We start from the raw sequence: 26,248 nt of genomic DNA on the forward strand, positions 1-26,248 counted from the left end.
AGGACAAGGACAGCTTCTAGCGACACTCCTGAGCAATAAATGCAGTATCAGGGTGGGGAAGGCCATTTGTCTAGACTAGTGGTACATGGTAGCACCAATAAAAATGTGGTTTATGACCAATTCTATGAAGTTCTCCCAACAGCAGCTTTAATATTGTGCAATAAAACATCTTTCATGTTCAGGACAGAGAATAATTTATATATTCGAAGTTACTGTGCCAATTAGGTGCTAGCATTTGCAAGTTTCTTCTTTTAAGTTGTCTTTTCTCCCCCTAGGCTAACTGCTTTATTTCCATTATTCCCTACTGTACCAAAGGATAGCTGTGATTTCATAATTAAATAATGTAGCTACGTATATATCCATGTTTTTTAATTATCAAAACAAATTATTATCTGAAGCCTCATGATGGACTTCAAAAGGTTCATCAATCTCCTCTTGAAACATGATATTCTAAGCACTCCACAATCACAGCGGAAATCAGTGGGAGGCTTGAACTTCTAGGCTGAATGGGGAGAGAAATGGGAATTAGGATGGGGCTTTAAGATTGAAACAAGGGACCCTTAAAATTAGGATAACAACCTCAAAGACATCAAAGACTGGGGAGTGAAGAAACACAGGGACAGAAAGTAGGTAAGCCCTACAACGATCTCTTCAAGCCAAATTCTGAAATTGAAGAAAGGTGGATTGGGAGATAACTGTTCTGCAGCTGCCCACGCTTACCCTTTGCAGAAGTGAAAGACTGCAAAACTGACAAGCAACACTTAAAAATAAACTCACCACTACTTAGACTTTGATTTGACCAACCAGCTTTGAAACTTAAAAACAATAAACCACTCTAATAAACTAGGCTGGCTAACAAAAGCTTTTTCTTTCAAGGAATAAATAAAAAAAAAAAGGTCTGCCAGCAGGCTACCAGCTCAAAATCATTATATGAGGCAACAATTTTTGCTATGTTAATATCTGTAAATTTAACTTAAGAAGATTAGTTCACGTCCATTATGAGAAAGTTGAACATTTAATGTATTTTTGTTTTGTTATCCCTTTGCTATTTATATTAGTGTTACTATCACACAGGAATCTTTTCAAGGACCAATATGTAAAAAGAGCATTTTATTGCAGAAGAACTTGAAATTTCTCTAAGAGCACTCAATTTATGATTGGGAATATCTTCTCTACTAGGAATTTGAAGTATTTTTTTGCAGGACTGCGCTTTATTCCCAGCAGAAGAGCTCAAATGAAATCAGAGTCTTTCAAAGCTTCCCTTAAAATTAGTCATGCATTGATATATCCTGTGCCTTTACATTATTTAATTATAATTCATTTATTTAAATGCAAATCAACGGATTTGCAAACTGATGCAAGGGTAACAACAGAAATAAACTCCAACATTTACAAGTACTTTAAATTGTTTGCTACTGCTCCAACATACACGTAACAGCTGACATAACAAGCCATGGCTACTTCTAAAAACAACAGTCCATTAAAATAATCTAAGCCTTATACACTTCAGTGACAGACAAGGCTAAAAATACCGCAATTAAAATCTCAAATACTCACAAGGTTTGTGTGTGTTTTTCACTTTTAAATGTCATTTCTATGGGATACTATCTACGAGGATCTCTGGTTTCACTTAGGGAGAAAAGGTTACATAAAAGTCTTGGAACCTTATATATTCATGTATTCAAGGACAGAAGTTAATCAAAACAATGCCAGCACATACATACTGACTGCTTTTTTCTCTAGTTTATTTAGAGACAATCCGATTAAAATAATAATAAAAAAAAAAGTATTTCAAGTGTCAAAAGATTAGAAAGAGTCCTAATTAAGTTGTTGGAAAACTCATTTTCTTGCTCTTACCTGCCACCATCAAAAGCCACATGAACCCAAAACCAGCATCTCTCTAGTTAGCTCCTGTAATTTCTGATTCAGTCCGACACTTCCACCTGACAGTTGGAAGGCCTGTGGGTTTTTTGCTCATTTTTGGCTTCAATATCCATAAAACAAGTCCTTCGAACAAGTAAATTAGATCAGTCATCATCTGTGCTTTTGTTTTCTTTATGCCTCACCTTGCTTTGACAACAAAGACTCCAGAACTTGTGTAGGGCCCCACTTATGTCAAGCGGATGTAACTGAGGTTTCAGCGTTGTTTCTGTGTCCTACCAAAACCAGTATGTGCTTATCTATTTACAGCAACTTGCTTACTAGCTGTATCAGAGCTTTACAGCATTTAATTTTGAAGAATAAATTCCCCCCCATCACCACGACAAGACAGAACTCACATTTTAACCACCTGGGTATCAGGACAACTCAAGTATGAATTGAAATTATCCTGATTTAAACAATGCAGCCATATTCCTTATCCCTACATATGAGCTCTGAACCATCTGATTTCATACAAATTATACCAAAGGCTTTTAGAGTAATTAGTATTCTCTCTTTTTTGATTCAGTTTCTCTTTTCTATTGGAATGGGACTTCAGTTTTGTATGTTGTATGAACAGTGGGTATATTAAAAATCGTTATACTGCTAATCTTTCAATGCTTCAGCTGCTGCATCATCTTCCACCCTGCATAGCTTTTATCTGCCCCAGCATCCATCATCCTCTAACCTATTGTGTTCAAGGATTAATCAAGAAGATCTAACTCCTAGTATTTTGGCTAGAACATCTTGGGTTAGAATGCTATGAAAAGTATATTTCATAATAATTCCAGTAAATATTTTCCCACCCTGAGAGTGTTTCATTGAATATTATTAATAACACAGAATATACTCTTCAGAAATAAAACAGCATCAAGACTGGTAGGAGCCATATGGCATTCTTTAATGTTTTGATCACTAGTTTGTTTGGGAGTCAGGTTTTTGAAAGTGATTTTATTTAGCAATTTTTTGAATTCTAAAAATAAATGACTGAAAATGTGAAAACCAATGAAGTGGTATTGTTACCGAAAAATCTACAAAAAACTTAGTATCTACAGGGCTTTCCTTCTACTGACAAAAGAACCATGCCAGTCAGGGATTAAATGTGCAGCAAATCAAACAGATGGAAAACCAATGTATTTTTAAGTGAGAAGAGACTAGTTATCTACTGGTTATTTTAACCCTAGCCTTCAAACACTGTATCTTCACTTTGCAATAACTTATTCCGATGCACAAGACAGTAGGAGGATAGAAGACAGCACTACCAGCAAGTTTAAAATGAACAACAGAGAATAGGAGTGAGGAAGAAAGGTTCAGAGAGTAAACAGAATGGATAACAGCGTGAACATTAATTTTAACTCCTTTGAGGCAGAAAAGAGCATGAAGTTTTGGTAGAGGCCTGTTGAAACGTCATCAGTTCAGCCAGGACAAGTGAGACCAGAGAGGTTTCAGAGTGGTAGCATCACTCTGAAAAACAGGAGTAACAGTGTTGAAGCCATCTTCCCCAAACTTAGGTACGTGCACAAACATTTAACACAGCCCTAATGCACAAACTGGAAGAAACTTCTGCAAAGATCCAGAGAAAGCCCCGCAAAGGGCAGGGGAAGGGGCATAGCAAGCGGACAGCACGGCAGATGTACGCCACGAGAAAGCACCTGGGTCCTCCAGCAGGTCAAGCTTTTGTCCTGCCACTGGTTTATGTTTCCAAACCCCTACAGAACTCAGAACAGGGAACCGAGTCTTTGTTCCCTCACCGCCCCCTGACATGGCTACAACGGAAGACGACTCCGCTACAGTCTGAAGTGCTCACCTCCCCGCCAGCCCCCGGTCCCACCACTCCGACCCGGCTTTCTCAGGCTGGGGATTGCTCTGCAAGATCACTCGTGCTCTCAGCCTGCTCATGCACAAGTGCGCGCGCTTCTTTTCAGATAGGAAGAATATACTCGTTAACCACAAGACTATTCTTCCTTCAAGCTTTGCACAGATAGGATTTTTTTTTTTTTTAAGAGTGTATTATTTTTCCTAAGCTTCCTGATACAGATTGCTGCTGCCCGGTCTATATCTATTCCTCCAGCAAGTCAAAACCCACTTTCAAACCCTTACATCCACGACATGTCTTTCATCCAGTCATCTTCTGCAAACAGCTACACCAACTTTCCTGCAGACTTACACCTTTGAGCAGCTGAGGAACAGAGGAAAAACCATTTGCCCCAAGGAATTCAGTGATGACAACGCAATGGTCATTTTAATGACTGTAACGAGGCTCTTTGGCAGGTAGATGGAAAGAGGCAAATATGGATATTCTACATTTAGTTAAGTATCTTCTTGGCATTCTCGCCTTTTTTATTTCTTAAATCGATCCTCATTTTCTCTGGCTCTCCTAATAATTAAGAGGATTTCAAGATCAGGAAGGATAAAAAGCTGATCTATTCAAGACAGCCTAACATTATAAAAAGTTCCCTATAAAACAAAGGAAAATGATAATAAGGAAAATAATAATATAGTATACTAAAAACTCAGCCCTCCCCCTGGAGTCACTCTTCCCAAAACCTTGGGAAAAAAATAACAAAACACCTGGGGTAGCAAATCCCTAAACCTCTCAGGGAAAATATGGCACTTCCAGCACAACGCATTTAAACTTCACTTGCAGAAAGTTAGATTTGGGGTGAAGAAGTACTGCTGTTCTTAAATAAAGTTTAATTCAGCATAAATAATCCATTCATTAGGCTTTGGGAATTAAAGTATAATTAAGACTCACAAAGCAGAGCCTCAAAAATAAGTGTTTGGACATATACTGAATATAAAAACACAAACAAAAAAAAACCCGGGACAGTTCATCAGAAGACAGTGCAAATGATCAAGAACAGCTAAACCCGTTAAATACCTAGCAAAGTCACTGTAGAAGATTTATATTTATGCAGTCTCAGGAAACATACCCTAGGAGTAGAATTTCAAAGCAGGAATCGTTAATTAATCTCTCAAGCAACATGCAGCTGTAAGAATGGAGCAGACTAGCTTGCTGTTTGCATTGTGTGGATAAATCAACGCCAGCCAACGCGGCATCCTATCTTATTTTACCCCTCTCAGACTTTCACTGACTAGAAAACTGTCTCCGTAGCAAAACCACAAAATTCCACATGAAGCTTTCATACGAATATTTTTAAATCTGCTAATAGAAAACACATTTCTTGAATAAACCTTTCTTTTTAAAAAAAAAGTCACTAATTACTGTTTGATTCAGAACAGGTCTCTGCTAGAGAAGTAGACTTAAAACCTATCCAGCTTCCTAGGGCAGCTCACCTCACTCACCCCCGGGCTGGTGAAATTGCCACAACACGTGCATCCATCATACTGCTCATGCACGGTATCACCCCCTCAGTCCCCCGTCTCATCGATCTGAACTACAAAACCTTTGGATCAAAGACTTTCTGCTACAGTATCTGTGCAGCGTCTCTCAGAATTAAGCCCTGCATCCAGCAGGCCTACAAGGCATCGCTGTAATAAACATGAATAATAGACCATGTTTTCCATTTCCAAGAAGCAAGTTTCAACCCTAAGGAACAGCCTGGTGCTGCCACCTGCACCCATGCCAAAAAAGGAGGAGAATGTTATGCAAACAACTTACATCATGACAGAGGAGTGGGTAGACTTCAGTTACTCTTGCATCACGTTTCCCAATCTCTCCCAGGTAGGCCAAACACCCGGCTGAGCCCTTGGAGGGGCTGTCCCCTGCCAAACCATGCAGACCAACTCGGGGCAGGCTGACCCACCTCCTCCCAAGGTAAGCAGTCCTCCTCCTGCGAGGCCCCGGCACGGACACCTTACTCGGAATTTTTAAAACCAGGAATAAATCACATTTAGTGAATTAACTTCGTGCTGGAAAATGTGTTTGTTTCAAGTCTGAAGCAAGATATTACTGTTGTAACATTAACCACCGTAACCAGGGTTTCCATGAAGTGAAACCACCTCGTTCTAAAACACTTAACTCTTAAAATGGCCTTATTTTGTGTTACTTGGCATGCACTTACCTAATGTGTATAGGTTTTTCTACTTCATTCAGCATGCACATAAAACCCCACATACTTTGACACATTTAGTCAATTAGATTGAGAGATGACGGTGTGTCTGAAGTATGCCAAGATCAGGTTTGTAATAGGTTTAATGCACTTTATAATAGGTCTGAAGTTGCTAAGTTGATACAATAGTGCTAGTATAAACATTAAAGAAGACGAGAACACTATCAGAACCTCACCTATTGAAGAAAAAACATTAAACTCACATCTTAGGACTCCTGCTTTCCACTCATGTTTTCTGTTTAATATGTGCAAATTAAGATGTCCTAGTAGACCCTGTTTTTCCACCAGTTTATTTTTAGCCCGTATTAGACTCCAGTTTTTTAAACAGTTCTGAATTTACCAGTGACGCATCTCCGCTGCCAAGGTTTGCACTTCATTAACGACGGTAAACAACAAGCGTGCCTCCAACGACAGAGCGGGCAAGCGCCGCAGCAGAGCGCCACGAGCAGGGCCTCAGCCCCCGCTGCACCGCCACGTCTGGTGGCAGCGCTGGCCCCTCGCAAAGCGGAGAGCCCTGCCAGGCAATACCCAGCCCCTGCACCCCGCCGCCACGGCCCGGTCACGTCGCCCGGTCACGCTCCCACGCCGTTAGAAAAACTCGGGCCCGTTGTGCTGCAGCTGAAGATTAAGATGAATTTTAGGCTGCGTTTAAGTTGTGCCCTAGCAGCAGCTACCGAAGTGATCAACCACAGGTTCCTCACATCATCACCTTTTGCACTCACATTCTCGCTCCACCCGTTTGAATTTTTTTTTATTATTATTTTTTGTAATCTGCTTAGGGTTTTTACTGGGTCTATGCTATCACAAACACCATCCTTGAGGAGAGGACTGTTTGCTTTTCTCCTATTCCCCACTGGGTCTTTAGAGAACACAAATAATAACATAAACGTTACCTTTGTCCACCATTTATATCCAGGGAAACATATAAAAAAAAAATAACCAAGCTAGCCTTTTACAATCTTTTTCCTTGGACATGACTATATACAAGGGACAACTAGGCCCTACGTATCTTAGTAACGTAATACGTTTTGGGCAAGTTTTTACTGAAATACTTCAGTGTTATGTTCAAACAGCCGCTCTCCTCTCCCCTAAACTCCAAGTCTATCACCCTACAAGACTGGATTTTTCATTAACACAACATTTAAAAAGAGCCTGCTGTTAAAACTTCAGAGCTGCTGACCAAACGCGGGGTTCAAGCTCCATCCGAGAGTCTGGATAGAACGGGCATCTCCAACACCTACGGTACCTCCGGCACGGATTTCTTAAGCAAGCATCTATTCCCGTGCTTGTTTCCATAAACAGAGGAGCAACCCGCTCGCTGAACATCACCATGTTTTAGGGATTTGGGGGTTCACAATCCGAGCGACAGCGGCAGGCCGGGAGGCCGGCGGCAGGGGGGACAAGCACAGGGCCGCCTGTGCTGGGGTTCCCGCGGGACGCGGCCCAGCCCGCGGCCGCCGCGCACCCCGGCACTGCGGCCGGCGGGCACCGGACGGCTCGGCCGCACCGACGGCGGTTACGCTCCGACCCCGACGCCGAGCTTCTGGGGAGGAGGCCCGGCAGACTAAAAAGGTCACGGCTCGGCCGCAGTTGACGCCGGGGGAGCTCACCTCACCGTGAGCGGGGCCAGCGCCCGCCCGGCTCCGCTGGGGAGCGGCTGACGGGCTCCAGCGCGGCGCGGGCAGGAAACAACCTCCGCGGAGGAAACGCTGAACGGAGCGGCCGCTAAGGAGGGAGGGGAGAGGCGGAGGCGAGGGCCCAGCGGCGGCATCCTGGGCGGCTGCGGGGACAGGGCCCGTCGCCCCCCCCCCCCCGCGCTGGGGAGGGAGCTGGAGCCGGGCCGGGGCGGGGGTGAACGGCCTCCCCGGGGGGCCGCGGCGGCCGCCGGCCCGCTCCCCGCCGGCCCGCGGCCGGGCCCGCCCGCCGCCCGGGCCTGCCCGGGGCCCGGCCCCCCCCCCCGCCCCGCGGGGCCGCGCTGACTCACCTCGCCCGGGGGCGGCTCCGGGGGGGCGCTGAGCCGGGAGCATCGCAGCCCCCTCCCGCCGCCGCCTCCTGCCGCCGCGGCTGCTGCGGGCGGCGGCTCCGCGCACCCTCGCCCGGCCCCCCCCCCCCCACCCCCCCACGGCCGCGCCGCGCCGTGCCGTGGCGTGCCGGGAGGGACGGAGCCGCCCCACGCCGCGGGGGGGCCGCGCCCCCGCCCGCCCGGCGCCGCCTCCGCGCCCCTCGGCCGCGGGGCTGAGGGGGGCAGCGGGGAAGGGGGGGGCAGGTCTGCACCTACCCCCGGGCCGCGGGCCGGGCCTTTGGCTTAGCAAGAGCGTTTGGGGAGCGTTCGTGGACCCTTAGCGACCAGTTCGGTCAACCTCCATCCTGCTTCCTGCTCCTCAGAAGTTCCGAACAGGTATTGCAGCAGAAAGAATTAAATTATTACCTGTCGTGCCTTCCGCAGCCATCGGCACCATCCCTTCAGTAACATTGTTTCTAGAAATATATACAAATAAAATGATGCAAATGCTTAAAACAACAACAACATAAACTTGCGCACGCACACGCTCTGCAGTGATTATTCAGGCAAGAATAGCACAGGCAGGAACAATAACTTTCTGAGCGAGAACCGAGCCATGCTGCACTGTCAAAAGGTTAAGCTAAAGAAGGGGAACAGTCACGACTGAAAGTGAAAGGCCAGCCTGAGATTTGGGGCGTTTATCAGCCCTGAACCAAACTGGAAGGAGAGAAGTTGTTTGAGCTTAATCCTCAAGCACAAACTCGAGCGATGGTTCTGCTCGGGGGAGCTCGGGGGACTGGGCCACAGTCCAAGCAGAGTCAATGCAGCGAGGAGACACCATCCCTCCACCCCAGCGCAGGCAACCGCCACCCGGGAAACTGCAGGCAACCCTCACTGGGATGCAACAGCACAAACACACTGCTACTTCCATCTTCTCATTTGCAACTCCCTCTTCTGAGGGAGGGTCCCCCTTTCCTCAAGGGGGAAGAAAAAAAAAAAAAAAATTGCATTATTTGCCCAAGGGAAGAAATTGAGAGAAAAGTACAAGTTTGCATAATTGAGGGAGACGGAGAGGAACGGGGGCACCACGGGTGTTTGACCCATTTAATTTGAGTCCTCACTGAAGTGAAGGGGCCACCAGTCCCCGTGGAAGGCAGCGCTCTCTCCAGGCCGTTCCCCTGACACGCTAATGTACCGATGGGGTGCCCTCCTCCTATGTGGCTATGAAGGGCACTGAGGACACCATCCGATTAAAAGCTTGCCTATTCCTACAGTAAAAGCCTTCTCCTGATGGAGCCAGGAGACAAAAGCTGAATTTCACAGGGGAGATGACCTGGGGCAGGAGAAGGCTTGTTTATCATCTGTCTCTGGAAAGATTTTCACCACTCTTTATCTTTGATAAACTCCCCATGGCTAACAAGCCACAGGGAAAAGCCACGTCTGAGGAGAACAGGAGTGCAGGCCTCCTGTAATCTTGCAGAATTCAGAGGCAGACAACTCTTGGCTCATATGGTAAGGGTTTTATTAAAAAGTCTTACTGTAATAAACCAGATGTCAACTCCAAAATGATTTAATCTTGATGGAGACTTTGGCAAATTACTACAAATGCTTTTAGGGAGAACATGTATTTCAACTCATTTCCAGTCATTGTTTGTCAACTGAAAAGGGAAAGCTGGTCTTTGCAGTCGCAGACTACATTTATGGGAACCATAAAAGCAGTCTTTCCCTAAACTCTGATAACGCAACGTCACCCACCACACACTAAGACTGTGACCATCTTCTGCAGCTTTGCTTTTCTTGAAGCTGTGTTTTTGAGGAATTACACCCCTATCATCCTCCTTCCTTCCACTTGGTTCTGGAGGTGCCAAGGATATTTCCTAAAAAACAAATGAAAAAAAAACAACAAAAAAATGCTTTCTGAATGGAGGGATTAAGACAAAATGTGTAACCTTTCCTCGCAGGCTGTTGCATAAGCTGGTGTGTGAACAAGAAGTGACAGCTGAGGACCAGAGTACAGAATATGAGTAATACTGAGTCCTTTACAGTGTTTTCTTTATATAGATAGAAAATACCTTTCTACATCTATAAATATGTGGACATATATATATATATGAATTTAAAAAAAAAAAAAAAAAAAAAGTTTTCTTACTGAGTTGAGAAGCCCGATCCAGCACCGAGTGAGTTTGGTCACACAGCTCAGACCAGGGTCCGGTGCCTCCATTCGGTCAGCACGGCAAGGCGAGCGCTGCGAGAAGCCTCAGCACTGAGCTGTGTTATTCCAACCTGACAGGCTGCTCCAGCACGAGCAGAACTGAACATAATAGGGCTCTGCATGGTTATTTCTTTCAGTGAGGCTTTGTGTAAAGATCTGGATTACAGCCTGTTAGAAATTATTACACTTGCTCAGAGAGTTCTTTCTCTGTTCTTTCGGCTATGAAAATGAGGATTAGCAAAAATGGAGAAACTGCTGCACTGCACATAAACTGTCCTAATGTATTTTTATCACAAAAGGCTATATATTTCTAGCCAAAGCAGCATTCAGAGAAAAGGAAATGTAGTTGTGAGCTACTTAAAGTACAAAGATTTCTACTAAAACAGTATAAAACATTAGAGAAAATAAAAAGCTGAGTCAGGTGTAAAATCCATTTAAATTAATAGAAAGATGTCTTTTTTTTTTTTTTTAAAAAAAAAAAAGACCTCTGGATAAAGCTCTGAAAGTAAAATGTGATATATAAATATGATATACCAAACAACAGTCTTTTTCTCTTAGCTAATAGGCAAGAGTGACACTAATAGATATGTACCTGACCACTGGATATTCAAATATTCAGAAATAATACTTTAAAAAGTAAATATAATTCACACATATACAACATATAATAAACTGTACTATAAACCCACACCCATGGAATTGAAAGAATGCCTGTGGATTTGTGTGGACTTCTGGTTCAATGCATTATGTTACTTTATAAAGATTTCAGTTTATGTGTCCTATTCCACTTCACCATATATCATGGTGAGAATAATTGCCAAAAATAGTTACAAATGCCTCACTGCTTAAAAAACAAACAAACAAATGTAATGTCTAAAAGAAAGCCCCAAATAAACTGAAAAAATTAAAGCAAAGTAGTTACGATTTAAAAGTAAAATAAAATTACATACAAATACCTGCTGGAACTGCACATTGCTAACCGTGGTAGATTTTGCTTGAAAAGGACTCCGTGGTGTCAGCTGACTCAGTGACTTGTTCCTTAGCTGAGAAGAAAAATAAAGCAAATACAGCATAACACAAAGCTTTCATGGAAAAACATCTGCTATGTTATATGTATGATATATGCATCTTGTGCTCCTGATATTTTCTAGTAAAGGCAAAGGTAAAGTGTCTGAGCCCTGTCTTATGGAAATGGTTTCCAGGAGCTTACATTTTAATGCACAGAAAAACTTTTTGGCTTCTTTCATAAGCTAGATCTGACTTTGAAATCAAGAATTTCTACTTGACACAAAATATTCTGCTGTCCTTTATCAGCTTTTAATTCTGAGGGGGAAAAAAAAAAAATCATTTACATTGGTCAGATCAGAAAGATTAGTTGATTACGTGATATTTGTGCTGCTAGGACTTGCTCCAGAGTACAGTGAAGACAACCGAGAAGCTTTCATCTACATCAGACGTGTAATATATTTTGCATAACATGAACAGAACTACTTTTTTAGTCAGTCCTTTGCTAGGAGAGGCACTGCATTAAAGCAACTATAGCATTTATTTCTTCCTCTTGAGGAAGTTCATAACACAAGTTTGTACCTATCCCAGTGTAAATCTGGGAAGAAGTTAAGTCATTATGAGGAACAAAGTGGCTTTGCCCTATTGTTTCAAAGACTAGAAGCAACTATATTACCAATAAGAGAAAAATCCCAACAGAGTAACTGAGAAATAGTCATCCAGTGAATCAGCAAATCATACCCAGCTGCAAGCGATGTTAATGGTAACCGAGGACAAAATATTCACAGCTGGTAAGACATGAGCTCCCATTGCAGTGGTCCGTCTGGTTTGGCAGGGAAGCAGAGGATTCTCTTCCTCTGGTTTTCAGTCTAACACTTTTAGAAGCATTACATTCATCTGCAAAGAGAAAGCAAGGCATTGCGCAAAAGCAAATAATAGTTACAGAAACTGTGTTTACTGTGACTGTGTTTACTCTGTGTGTATATATATATGTACTTTTTCGCTACTGGCTAGGCATTTTTTTATTTTCCTCCCGTCAAAATTAGATTTGTGTTTGCATGGTATCTGTTTATACAGTAGTCAACCTTTCCTCACCCCCAGAACCTTTGAGCCCACTGGCAGATATTAAATTTGATGGGCAGTGACAGTCTTGCAAATATTAAATTCCTACAAGGTTGTGTGAACATCAGTGGCAAGCGAAGAGAAGAAAAGCAAGGAAGGAAAGCCCACAGCCTGAACTCCACAGCAGGCTCCCATTTGTCCAGAGAGTCATTGTCTGTGCTGAGAGCAGCAGTGAAGTTACCCTGTGAAAAACTGGGGGTCAGGTAAGGGAATACAGAGGAGGGGGCTGGAGGGGAAGGAGAAGGAACAGCTGAGGCTTTTAAAGTGGTGGAGACAAGGGAGCAGATTGTGAAAGTGCAATACACATACCCACAGGAGATCAAGCCTCATTGGTTCTGATGTCCATAGAGCAAACTGTGTATGTTGGGCTGCTGCTAACACTGATGCCATTGAGTACATGCGAAAACATAATGACCTTGATCCCATCATAGGCTACACTGCTACAGATTGGAGAGTGTGCAAAACCCCGCTCACTCTGGAGTCCAGGCAAGAACTAGAGACAATTTATGAAATTTAGCCACTGAACCTGCAATGAATTCTGCACCACCCCGTTCTCATGGAGGCAGGGTGATTTAACTGGCCAGAGCTTTGAGATGGAACTGCTTAGACCTTGTCTTACAGCGGGGTCCCCAGAAAAGACCAAACTTCTAAAATTTAAATGAGCAGCCCCCACATACACACACGTTTGATTCTAAGTAAAAATTTAAAAAGTTAAAATAAAAATGAAATATTACTAGGGCAGGCATAATAGTTAAAAATATGATGTATGCATCCACCTGCTCTGCCTGGTATGTCCCGTCAAGATGGGTCCTTACTTCCACACTTGGCTTCAATAACACAAATGCATGCCTTCTATGCTGTATTCAGTGTGTACTATTGAGCCTAACATGTTTTTAGTAACTGCAGGTATATGACCAAGGGACGTCAAACTGACCAGTTCTCTCTGATCCCTAGGAAATTCCTTCTGTCCCTTCTGAGAGCAAGGGGTTGAGCAAATACTGGCATTCAAGCAATAAATTCTTTGATGTCATTGTCCTTTACATCCACAAAAAAACCCCGCATATAGGGTCAGATATCCTTGTTTTCCTAATTACTAGTCAATGACTTGAGGTCAATGGGAATTTGAGTTCTTAGCTTTTGACTAAATGAAGTTTCTGAGAATAGCTTTTAAAGGAAATACAATACCACTGCACAGCAAAATATTCCCTGACCAAAACAAATTTTAATTGAGGTTCATTAGGCCACATATTGAAAGATTATTCAGGAAAGTTACTTCTGATTTTACACAGCATTATATATTCTTCTCCTTTAATCCAAGGGCTAGCTCTCACCATTTATATGGCTTAAAAAATGGTGATAGCTCAAAGCAGCTTTTAACTGAACTGGGTTTTTTTTTTGAATCAGATACAAGCACAGTCATATCATCTTATCTCCCTGATTAAATTCAGGTCATCTACAATGTAGCTTTGTAAACCTAAACCAAGACTAAGACAGGCATTTTTATTTAGTACATGCAAATGTGATTTTTGATGAAAACTACTTGAGTGACACAAGTAGTGAAATAATCTTTTGTACTGAGGGACACATTGCACCAAATTCAGGCTAAAACTGGCTGCTGACTTCAGAGCCCTCACACCTAACTCTCTCAAGGGCTGAATTTGCCTCATTATGAATAGGAGCAGTAAATGTCACTTTTCATACAGAAAGGAGTCACGGTGTTAGCCAAGCCATCTAACCTCTTTCCCCAGAAAGCAGACTGAGGGGTCTTCTTCTGTATTTCATTTCAGGACCTCCAGCATAACTGATGGGTTAATCTGTTTGAACTTCTTGATTAATATGAGAACATCCATACCAGTATCCAAGTGGTACTGGGACCTGAATACAGTTTCAAGGTGAATTTCAAACAGTCCCCCCTCCACAAAGTGTGAAAACAATGCGTAATTTACTGATGCCCTACTCAAATTCTCAAGATTATATTCCTCACTATAAAGAACAAAGGACCTTAGTACTTAAATGTCAGTAGGAGGATTGCCATAGACTTCAGTTACACTGAGATTCAAAGCAGTATCTCTGATCAAAAATGATCAGGAAATAAATTAAACCTTTTTAGACAAATAGAAGCACTTATCTATTTTAAATGTGTTTAGGACAGGTAAACTATGTTGTCAGCCACGCCATGGACTAGTAATAGCAGCTTTAATGTTCTCTACTTTATTCTCTAATATTATCAATGTTTCCATTTTTGTATTCCGATTTCTGGCTGGAAATAAAAATAATCAGTAATATATAAGAAATGTTTTAGATGTTTTCTTTTTAGGGCTATTAGTGCAATGTGAGATAAAGACTTCATGTAATAGTACAAATTGTTTCAGAAGCATTGTACATTGTTATTCACCTGTTTCCTACAATATCCTGATAATCACGATGTATTTAAGATACAGCTTAACATACTGTAGTATTCTCAGTGGAAAGCTTCAGAACATCTGTTTATTTCAGAATCTGAAGATAAAAATAAGATAAACAAAATCTCACAAGATATTAATAGTTTCATACTTACCAAGCTCATTAATAAATTCATTGGATTCCTCCCCAGCAATGTTTCTTTTCCAAACCTGGAAACTAAATTGTTGACAGTGAAAAAAAACAACATATGTTTAGTTTTCAACAGAATGTTAATTTAGGTTTGAAGAACCTGATTCTGCAGTGTGTACTGGCCTAAACTTCTATTAAAACCAACGACAGTTGGAGACACACTTCAAACAAAGACCAGGTCTGACATTAGTGGTATGACACTGTATTTGGCAAAGATTGGGAACGTATTGCTTATGCCAAGCTAGTTGCCATGATATAGCTACTGCGAAACCCACTCTGGTTTCAGGAAGCAGCTTCTCTTCAACAGGAACACATCACAGAGAAAGTTTGTCCCTTCCATTTAATGTCTTATTTTACCCACAGTCACCAAATCACCTTTCTCACAGTCACTCTAACAGAATTAGATAGTCGAAAGATAAGAAAACGGACCTCAGCTATATGTACATGGCTGTAGGAATAATACCACTCCCGGGTATCAGGTTTCAGTGTAGGACAACTACTTGTTCTTGCAAAGTCTGTTTGGAAGTGTCAGCAGGATCTAAATGACCTTACAAAGGGAATACTCAAACAGAAATAAAAGGATATAAGACTGTTTTCCCAGTTTTGATTTTTTCACTGCCTTGTTGGACAAGGACAAGGTTTCAACCATATGCTAAGACACTTCATTAAAGTTAAGGTGTTTTGGAGGCAAAGCAGAAAAAGGGAGCAAACTTGATGAATGCTACCAATTCAGTATACCCGAGTACTGCCAGAAAAATGATGGTGTAAGAGTTATATATTCTAAATTAGTGTCTCTGCTGTCTATGAAAGAGTAATTGCTTCTTGCGTTTTAGCTTCACAGTCAGGAACGGCAAGGTGCTTTCTTCTCATGTCATTGAACTGTGTGAGCTCCTGGGGACAGGGCTGGACGTCATTCTCCGCTTGGCACTGTGACCAAAAGTGCCACCTGATTCCGCCTGGCTGCTCCCCACTGCTGCCCAAGGAGCACGGGTTCCTCTGCTGCGGTTAATAAAGCATTTCAAACACAGTAATTCCACTCTCAGAGACATCTGAAATCTCAATCCACATCCAAATTTTTCAGCTAACCTTTTACAATATTTCCATTCTCTTTGTCTCTTGCAGATTGTGATCTATTTATAACAGCTCAGCTATTTCTAAACCTCAAACAGAAAATTGATGCGTCATTGTAAGGATATGCCTTTGAGATGGTTGGGTGGAAAAGAAAGTAAAAAAACAAAACAAAACAAAACAACAAAAACCAGCAAGGTGAGAAAAACAGAAAAAATTATCTTTGTCTATGTAACAGTATTAACATTTCTTACCTTTTTTTCTATGCCATATCTCATGTCCTAAATCAGCACATCAACTATGAACTCTAAGTACCTATGCTTTTTAAAGTCATTTACTAATTCCTTTTCTTCTTTCCCTCTCTTCCCCCTGTTCTATTAATAGTTGAGAAAAGGTCTGTTGCCTGCAGGGTTGGAGAATTTTATCCGCTTTTAGGATGTACAACCTAGCTCCCTGAGGATTTCTTATATTGCTACAGTATGCTGTTAACTGTTTACTACCAGAGGGTTCAAAACTGCTAAAGTACTTGGGGGGGAGAGGAGGGGGGGGAGGGGAATTATAAGTGCAAACCCCATTGCAAAGTAAGAAAGAATTCTATTTTAGCATAATATATGGATTTTTTTTTTTCACACAGAGAGAAATTCAGACATGGATCCCATATGAATTACAGGAAAAAAATCAGTATGGTCTCCTCATTTCAAAAAGAATATTTTAGAGTTGGAAGAGGTTCAGAGAAAGATGCTTAAAAGTTTGGAATGACTTCTCTGCCTGGAACAGCCGAGTAGCCTAATATGCCTCTTCCTGACTGGTGAAATTTAGCAGGGATATAGCAGATTTACAAAGTCATGAATTGGAGAAAACAGGTTAATTCACTCTTTCTTCTCATGCATGGATTAGGGAACATCAAATGAAGCTAGTAGGATACATGTCCAAAGCTTGCAAAGATACCATGGACACTAAGAGTTTGTCGAGTTCCAGGGGAGGCTGAACAGATGCATGGAAGAGAAATCATCAGGTCATTAGACAGAAAAGAAAAATGTCACCACATCCAACTCACAAGTCCCCTAAACTGAAAACTGAGTGTGAGCCATGTTTGCCCTGTTCTTACTCTTCCCCATGCAGCCCTTCAGGGCCATTTTTGGGAGACAGTGTCCTGGGCTAGACAGTCCTTCAGTCTGACTCAGCATCGTTGGTTTTATATCTTTTAATTTCTAAGAGCTGTAATCTTCTGGGGAACAATTAAAAGAGATTAGAATAACAATAAATCATTAGTTCTCAAGCATTTTGTACCACAGCGTATTTTCCCTCCAGTTTTTCAAAATATTGTGTATTCTTATAATTAAATGTTTCAAGTAAAAACTAGATCTGTTTTTGCAGATCACTTTTGGGCCACTGATGGTTTCATGGACCTGTGAGTTCCCTAGGCCACCATGTAATAAGCGCTACTAACCCTCATGTTTTGCCTTAAACAACAGCTTATCGATGTCCTGAGTTAGGAAGGCATTTTTCCTGCTCTGCAGAGCCGTTCCAGTGTACATAAACCAGTAGCATTTCTCACTACTGCAAGTCCATGAGTATACAAGTGATTGAAGAAGAAGCCAGAGCAAGCTATCAGCATCTGGCTCCTTCTTGACATCAGTCATATCTAAGTCCAAAAAGCAGTAGTGAAATGTTCCTCGTGCCTTCCATAACCCACTGACAGCAGCAACAGCAGGGGATGTTAAGGAAAGCCTAAAGTCTCAGTTTCTTCTTTCTTTGTACCATGTGTGTTGAGTAATATCACTGCAGAGTGCAAGTGCCACCAGCTCTGAACTGTAGGAGTTTTTTGTTATTCAGGTTGCAGTGGAATAAAAAAGTTAAACAATTACCCTAAACACTCTGAAGGACAATTGTGAATCAGCCTTCCTAATGCCTAAAAACCCTTCAGACAACACTCTCAGAAGTAAGACTTCTAATCTTGAAAATTCTCTGGTAACCTGGCTTATTTATAATTTCCATTGGCAAAACTGAAAATGTGTGTGGACATAAATGTACGTGACACATAGGTTACCTGTCTACCTTGCATGTCTGTCTGTCTTTCTAATTTAATAATTTAAGCATCAACTACCACTCCAAGTAGTAATACTGGAGAAGAATCGCGAAGACCTCAAACTGCAAAATATTTTAAATTTTGACTCAACAGCACTGAATTCTAAGTCAATGCATTATCACTAAAATAGAATGCAGTAATTGGTTTACAAAACCTGGCTTATTTTACCCACCTTTAGATTAATTAGCTAAACAAAACTGGTAAACCTTTGGACTCTGAGCTGGGTGGGGGGAATCTTGCAACAACAGTGGCTGAACAAATATACCTGGTTTATACACAAAAGGCTCAAAAGGAGGAAACGGGTATTGGAAGTGTGGCTACTAATTAACCCAGGCCTATCTGGGAAACTGAGACAGAAAATGAACTACACTACAGTTTCACCTCTACAGAGCTGAACTTTCATTTAGCTATTTACTCAGCTGAAGCACTTTAAAAACATGGCTGAGCTATAGGTTTTTCATGAGATAGGTAAATACTGCCACATTCTACATGTTATATAGGTGTGAAAGATTAACACAGATCTGCAAACAGTTCCCCCTCCTGGACAGGAAAGGTGAAGATTACACAGCATGGGTCACCAAAATTGTTGGCAAAAAGTTCCCAGGTATTGAAGATTAAGTGACATCTTCTAGGGAGGATGTTTTCCTTCACCTTCTGGAAGTAACTCCACATATTCCTGAGAGATCTGTTTCTGGTTATTATTATGCAGTGACAAAGTCACAATCCATTGTTGCAGTCATTTTGTAGGGAATGATTATGTTACCTACAAGCATTATGGTTGCTTGTTGTGAATCACTAACAAAACCAAATGAAACACTGTGAAACAGAGAATGGACTGCTTGTGCAAATACCCTAAAACTTCCTGAAATTGCATAATGGAGGACCTGACAGAATTTTGGGATTTTTACTTCTGTAATACTAGGCTTTTTTTTTTTTTTTTTACTTAAAAAGTGAAGAAGGTGGGAAATTCTAAAATAGGTGGGAAATTTCCTTGGAAGAAAAAGGTAATTGAAATACTGCTGAGGAAAGGAGTGTGGCTGAGTGAGTGCATTTTAATACAGTGTAGATTTGTTTGTCCCCTGCTAAAAAAAAAAAAAAAAAAAAAAAAAATCCTTGTTTTCTTCTATAGAGCTGGGTAACAGCTGATAGATGGCACCATTAAAGGCTTGCACGTGAAGCAGTGGTTGGATTATTTGTTTTGAAAAAAAAAAAAGCAGGCATCCCTTCTAACATACATACAAGAACCTGGTTGGATATCTGTTTATAACAGTTTACAGAACAGCTTTTCTTTTCTTTTTGAAAGAAGTGGAAAATATATTCCATGTGTTGATTTTTAAAGCAACACAGAGATTCAAAGTACCTGGTATCTGAATCCTCTTCCTCTGGATCTCATAATCCTAGATCATTGTGCTATATGGCATTTTCTGGTATATGCATGGCAAACATACAGATAAGCTATACTTACACTTTAGCTCAATAATAAGAGCTATCTGTTGTGCAATGACAAGATGCCATTTGTTATCACCAGCATATACCATCTGACTGTTTAAACTATAAAGTTAACGTTGATATTACAATGACACAGTAAAGGTTACTTCCTTCACTTCACAGAAGTGGAAACTAAAGCAGAAAAGTGAAAAAGCTACAAACTTATTTCTCAATGTCTGCTTCTCCTGACTATTTAAAGAATGCTGAAAATTGTATGTTGTAGTTAAGATGACAGACAGCTGTACCTGCAAAATTCAGCTGTCTCTTATTAGCAACAAACTAGTTGATGGTGAATGTTCCAAAAGTCTCACAAAAGTTACAGGTATGCTAGTGGTGGCACAGGAAAAGGAACGCACAGTTCAAATGTGTTTCATGATTCTCCTGCTCAGTCATGGGGGGGGAAAAAAAAAAAAAAAGATTTCTATCAACATTTCAAGTTGAAAATGGATTTTTTTTTTTTTTTAACATAAAGTCTCTTAGAAATTTGTTTAACTTTAGTATAAAACAAACAAAAGATGCTTATTCTTGGTGCTGGCCAGAACTTTCTCTTATTTATTTTTTTTTTTGGCCTACAAATGTCAATAAAATCACTTTTCAAACTGTCTTAAATTTACAAAATAATGTCCCAGGCTAATTCTACACTGCTACATCTCCTAGGCAGAAGCGCAGCCTTTAATTCAAGCAACAGATTTGTGTGCTTTAATATCTTGGCAGGTCCCAGATTGAAACCCTGCTGTTAACTCCTGCAGTTAACCGTACAATAAACCATCTTCTCACTCCTAGAGCCTGAAGAAGTGCTCTTAGCAACAGTTCTCTAAGGTGGTGCCTGCATTTTTCTTGGCAGACAGAGGTGTGTCAAAGTATGACTAAATCACACTGTGTTGCATGTTATTTCTGAAATAATTATATATTCCCATATATTGCTCTTAGCAGCATGAGCCTCTGTTCCAGCCTGCTATTGCAGGGACAGAGAGCAAGCAAGAGAGAAGGAGGGACTGTCCAGGTCTGGACAGGAGAATCAGTGGCATCATAAAATCCATGGGACAGACAGAAGACTGAGATGATAAGAGAGCTTATGTTTTTCCTTGGGACCAACTTAGATTTATATTGTGCCCTGCCATGGCTGTCACTCCCTTTCTTCACCAAGCAATATATCCCTGGGGGAAGTATATCCACTGAATGAGGGCCCTGGGAACCAAGTACTCTGTCCCTGTCACTTCCATTGTAAGTCTGTTTATGATCCAGGATGACAATATTTCTTTTTTTTTTTTTTTTTAAAAAAAAACAAAAACACAAACCAACAAAACAAACCCAAAAAACAAACAAACAATTTCCCTTCTGACTTGCTACACTTACTTTCCACCTGGTTAATAATTATACACAGAACTGTTGAGTTGCACTGAAGCAAGCATTTGCTCACAATTACCCCATATTTGAGGCTGGTAATTTATATTTACAAAAAGAATGTATCTGCAGCAATGAATGATCTATGCTTATTTTTTAATAGCTTAAAGGCCTCTATTTATTCTGCTGACTTGTTTTTTTTTTTCCCCCCTCATTGTTAAATTCTCCAATCTGCTCTGCTGTCCTTTGCATCATTTGTCACATTAAATGAGGTATCTTTCCCTAGGCAATGTTCTTCAAAGGTGTTATTTTATGAACAGTTCTAGCTGTACTCCAGAATTAAATAAAATAGAAAGACATTTTGAAAAATATTCTTAATATTGACTTTCAAAATCAAATGTAGATATTTTCAAGTGAAAATTAATACCTGTGCAAGGTGTCATATGAGTAATGTGGAAAGGTTTGAATACACACACGCATCCATTTAATAAGATACTGTCACACTGTCAGACAAACTGCCTTGCTGAAGAGCCCCACTAATTTAGAGCAACAAATTATTAAAATAAACATCTGAGGTGCTCTCTGTACTAATCAAATCCCTGGACTGTCAGAAAGCTACTAATTAGCATCAAATGCCTTTGTGCTTAATTCACTATCATTTTGACTGAAACAAAATGAGGTAACTAGGCGTTCACTGCGACCCCTGAGAAGGAAAGGTTCGGTACCGGATGGTTCAAGACCAAAGCACGTGACATTCCAGCTGAACAACAGGTAAAACAGGGAGGCCAGCTGGAATGTTACGTACAGGACTAAGCTCCTAAAATAGATTTTTAATAATTCTAAATGTTTGGGGGTTTTATTTTTTTTTACTGCTTCTTGAATAATATCATTCCACCACAATAGATCATATGAGGAAAATTTCAGGCTAACAGTAGTTGGCAAGATAAGCATATAATCTGCATTTAAAATCTGATGTACATTCACTGATATAAAAGGTATGAAAAGCATTACCTTTAAAGTTAACTGAACCAATGCTAAATGCAAGACAGAATTACAAGCAGGCCAATAGTTCTTCAAAATGCTGCTGACAAAGGAATTACTGCAATGTTTTAAAGTAAATCAGTCAAGTGACATGAACTTACTATTTGGAATATTGTTTCTCCACAGGGTGGGTATGTAATTCCAGTAGATTATAATTATGAGTTAAGTAAGATTCAGTGGAAGGTTATAAGGATATATTTAAAATACTAATCACCATTCAGAAATAAGACTTTTATAACATCAGGATAATTAGTTCCTTTAAGGTTACATCTCCATTGATACTGCTCTAGCTCTTGCTAACATAAATCCATCAGCTGATCGTTATGTTGTGTCACATGCAGATGTGTTAATTAGGCTTATTCATAACTCCCTTTGTTTCTGAGCTGATCAGTGTAAGGAATTATGCCTGCATTTTTCATTTCTGCTCTAGGGCAAAATCTCCAGAGCTACAGGAGACATGCTGGCAGCAGGGGAAGCACTCAAGTCAGTGAGCCCAGTTCCCTACTGCATTGTATCTGTGCAGTCTCGGTCTGTGAAATGGGTCTGGCAAACTGCTATGTCTTGACTGGAACGTAAGTTGCCTTGTGACAGGATTTCACACTCTGGTGTGCACTCCTTTTCCATGAAGAAAGTTACTCACAGGGCTAAAACCAAATATAAAGCATGGTGTTTCTACTCACTAAGAGAAAATTACATGCCCTGTGCAGTCTTTTTAAAAAATCTCCTATACTTTGAGAGTCAAATTTCATTAATTGGCTGTTAGTGCATCTCTTTGAACCATTACAGACTACATCCCAGTAAGAGACTCTGCATCAGTAATATATATGGAAAGTCTGATGCTGGTGAGAAATCTAGTCAAAATAAATACATGGCTAGAATTTTGGATTGACAAGGATGCATGTAACTAACTCGAGCTAGGACAAATTTGATTAGGATTACAGATTGTAAAACCTGTATTCCAGATAGCTAAGTCAATCCAAGTCAGAACCTGAAAGCTGTTCTGTACCCTTGGTTCTTGGAGTCTATCAGAAAGATTTCTTAAGAAATAGCAGTACCACTTTGCACTCTATACCACTAGTCTTACAAGTTCTGTTTTCTTATACTAGTTTCACTGCTATTTTCATGTAATACAAGCAAAGCACCTCAAATAACATCCCGTTAACATAAATACGCTTAAATATAATTTCTTATAGAAGCACAAATTTAGAGTAAATCTTGAATTAACTGATATTCTGGGATAGTGCTATTTCAAGAGGTCCAAGGATGGTATTTTGAAATATAGACCTACACTGTGTGAAAACCACATGCTTTTTTATCTTCCTACATACAGGCAGCTCCGACTCTTGCAGAATCAAGCACATACATTGTGAGCAGAACAAGAGACATGATGACACAACGGGATGCAATACAAATATCATTTGCTAAGCAGACTCCTGAAGTCTTGCAGGCAAGCTTCCCTGAGCGAGGAGTGCTGGCTGCCACTGCACCACCACTTGCACTACCAGGGAAAAAGAAACTCAGTTTAATTCTTTCCAGACCTGGGAATCTCAACCTTAAGAACTAATTATACACTCAAAGACACCCTCAGCAGTAAGATAACCCTGGGGATTTTTTTTGGTCCACTAGAAGTTAACTGTCCTACGAAGAGAAATTTACTTTCTTCTGGCCCCATTCCCACACACACTCCCTACAGCTATTTCCACCCACACTACAGCTCTTTTTAACTGTGTTTAAAAAGCTGAGAGAGAGAGAAATGTGCTGCTGCTGCTAGTGCTCCTCCTCCTCAGGTGGGCGGGTTGGTAGCTGGTCAGTTTTCTACAGCATTTCTCATTGCTGGATGCGTGGGAGGCTGAGAGCAGGGAGAGAAGGAAGCGGTCCTCTTAGGAAGGGAGGCATATCAAAGCAAGTGGGAAGCAAATAGCCCCTTCCCACCTGCACATGTGCAATTATATGCAAATGAAAAGCTAACACAATAGATCTGCAAGCAGAGCTTTCCAAGCTGTGGTCCTAAAAGGTATCAAACAGCTCGGGTCTCAAAGCCAAATTCGGGGGTGACCAGATCTCTAAGGAAGATTGCATTTTTCACTCACGAAGAAGCACAGACCCGTGGGGAGGGAAGGGAAGAGGGTGTTCCTTACAGTTATGGTTTTGTACGTAGGTGGAGGGTGGTTTGGGGGGAGGAGTGACAGATTGCTTGTGGCAGCAGGGAAGAAAGATGTAGGAGGGTGTTTGCCCAGGGTCCTGTCTAACCTAGGGGATACTGGCAGGGTGGATGCAGCACCAGTGGTATGTCTGAGCCGGGGCGGTGGGAGGGGAGGAACCCACTGGTGGATGGACCTTGCTTGGAGGCTCTCACCCGGCCTCGGCGACACGGCGGCGTCTGCAGCACCACCCAGCCACCCCCACGCTTTCCCCAGTGCCCTCTGAGGCCAAAAGAAAATGGAAACTACTACACTCACACAGTTTCATTACGGATTTGCTTTCATCCTTTTCCAAACACTTATATTTCCCCGCTGATAAAATGCAAATTAACTGGTGAAAAAAAAAAAGTTTTTTTTTCTTCCCCTCTCACACAATTTCTTGTTGCAGGAGAAATTCACTACTGCATGCATTAGCTGTGCCCTCATCCCAAATGTATGACATCAGATGTTATATGGACACATTATCTAAAACATCTCTGACCAAAAGCCCTGGGGAAGGCACTCTGTTCCCATGGGATTACTCACATTACTGACAAAAGCAGAAATTTGCTTCTCCATATTACATATGCGTTTCCTGTGTTTCAGTCCTTCCCTGGGCTAGCCTATTGTTAGCAAGTAGAGAAACAGATTAGTTTTCCACTTAAGTCTACTTCTACTCTCACTGACATCAATGGAAGACTCTCCACTGCCGAACTGAGCCTTTAGTATTAGGTGCCCACATTGGTCCAAGGAAACTTGAACCTGTGTCATCTGTGGAGGTGTTCTAGAGTATGGTCAGCTGAGACTGGACTGTGAAAAAACAGTTTGATGACTGCTTGTCAGTACAGTAATAACCAGTTAGCAGGGATGAACTGGAAGTTTTCCCATTCTATTCCTCAAGCCTTCACAGACTCATTTTTCCTTACCTTCATACACTGTAAGGATGCACTTACTACCCACACATAGAGAAATTAGATGCCAGTTGTTAGACCAGTAAATATTAAATTTACAGCAAGCCTGAATGCAGGAGCATGGGACATGATGAAGTACTTGTACCATTTATTATCTGGACTTGGTGGACTATACTGGGAGCCCACAGAGGCAAGCGAGAGATACAAATTAATGATTAATTAGGGGTATATAGGTGGCATACAGAGCGTAGCTGAGCTGCTCTTGGATTCCTTCTTGGGAGCAAGAGCTCCCACATCCTGAAGTTACATGTTTTTCTGGAAAAGAAACCAAAAAAACCCAGAAACAAAACCCGAAAACATCTGCTTAGCTCTAAAGTCCTCCTACAGTCTGCAATTTGTTTTCTCTTTCCAAACCTGCAGAACACACTGCCAGGAAATTTCTCCAAGGAGAGGAATTACAACCTGCCTATCCTTCTGGCTATTGCACTCAGATTCCCTGAGCTCCTGGCATGGTTACTAGGGGTGCTGCTCACCCCTAGTACATCCAGTCTCCTGCAGCCCTCTCTGCTAACAGTAGCATCATTGATAAACTCCCAGGTTAAAGGTCATCTCACTCTGCTTATTCTCATGCAACTCCATTATTTTCACTCTTTTTCCTGTTTCTACTCGTAGAAGTCTTTTACTTACTTTTTAGAAAACACTCTCACTTTGATATTGGCACTCCACAAGAAATGGGGTGTGCATGACAACTATTAAAATACAGGATGATACCTGAGTTACTTTCTGGACTGGCTTGCAGTCACTAAATGTCTGTCTGTGAGAAAACTGCAATTTTCTAACACCTACCACCCCACTACCCCTAGAAAAATCTATAGGTAAATTCAAGCCATCACCAACACGTTTTAAAATGAAGAATAACACTAGGCTCAAGGAAGATGGCTCTTCTGCCACCACCTCTTCTTCTTGAAATCAAATAAAAAAAAAAAAATGAAAGAATTTAAAGAAAGCATTAAACATAAATTCAGGTGTCAGCATGGTGGAAAGAAATCAGTCGCTGTCACAAGACAATGCTTGCTGTTACTTCATTGTTTACAAATAAGCAGGCCTCACTAGTTCTAAAGCAGACATACAGCTGGAAGACAACAAAGAAAGTGTCTATACCATTATTTATACCAAAACTGGGGGGAATAGATTAAGATCA

At 41.2% G+C, this 26,248-nt stretch overlaps 1 protein-coding gene across 11 annotated transcripts in view; it reads right to left on the reverse strand.

Annotated features, from left to right (window-relative positions):
* The window catches only part of MFSD6 (major facilitator superfamily domain containing 6), a 48,603-nt gene that overhangs the window by 20,299 nt on the left and 2,056 nt on the right, over positions 1 to 26,248 (reverse strand). For 5 of the 11 annotated variants that reach the window (XM_032995244.2, XM_032995239.2, XM_032995250.2 and 2 more), the window contains exons 2-6: positions 14,892 to 14,953; positions 11,954 to 12,109; positions 11,164 to 11,250; positions 10,145 to 10,375; positions 9,751 to 9,872 (exon numbers count right to left, since the gene is read on the reverse strand). The gene's annotated coding sequence lies outside the window, so the exon portion shown is untranslated. Of the gene's footprint in view, positions 1 to 7,603; positions 7,821 to 7,977; positions 8,098 to 8,271; positions 8,291 to 9,750; positions 9,873 to 10,144; positions 10,376 to 11,157; positions 11,251 to 11,953; positions 12,110 to 14,891; positions 14,954 to 26,248 lie in introns of those variants that run through there. The other 6 variants (XM_032995240.2, XM_032995243.2, XM_032995248.2 and 3 more) reach the window with 6 other exon arrangements.

This window comes from Tyto alba, unplaced genomic scaffold (assembly GCF_018691265.1).
Source record: "Tyto alba isolate M040663 unplaced genomic scaffold, T.alba_DEE_v4.0 Super-Scaffold_7, whole genome shotgun sequence".
NCBI lineage: Eukaryota > Metazoa > Chordata > Aves > Strigiformes > Tytonidae > Tyto > Tyto alba.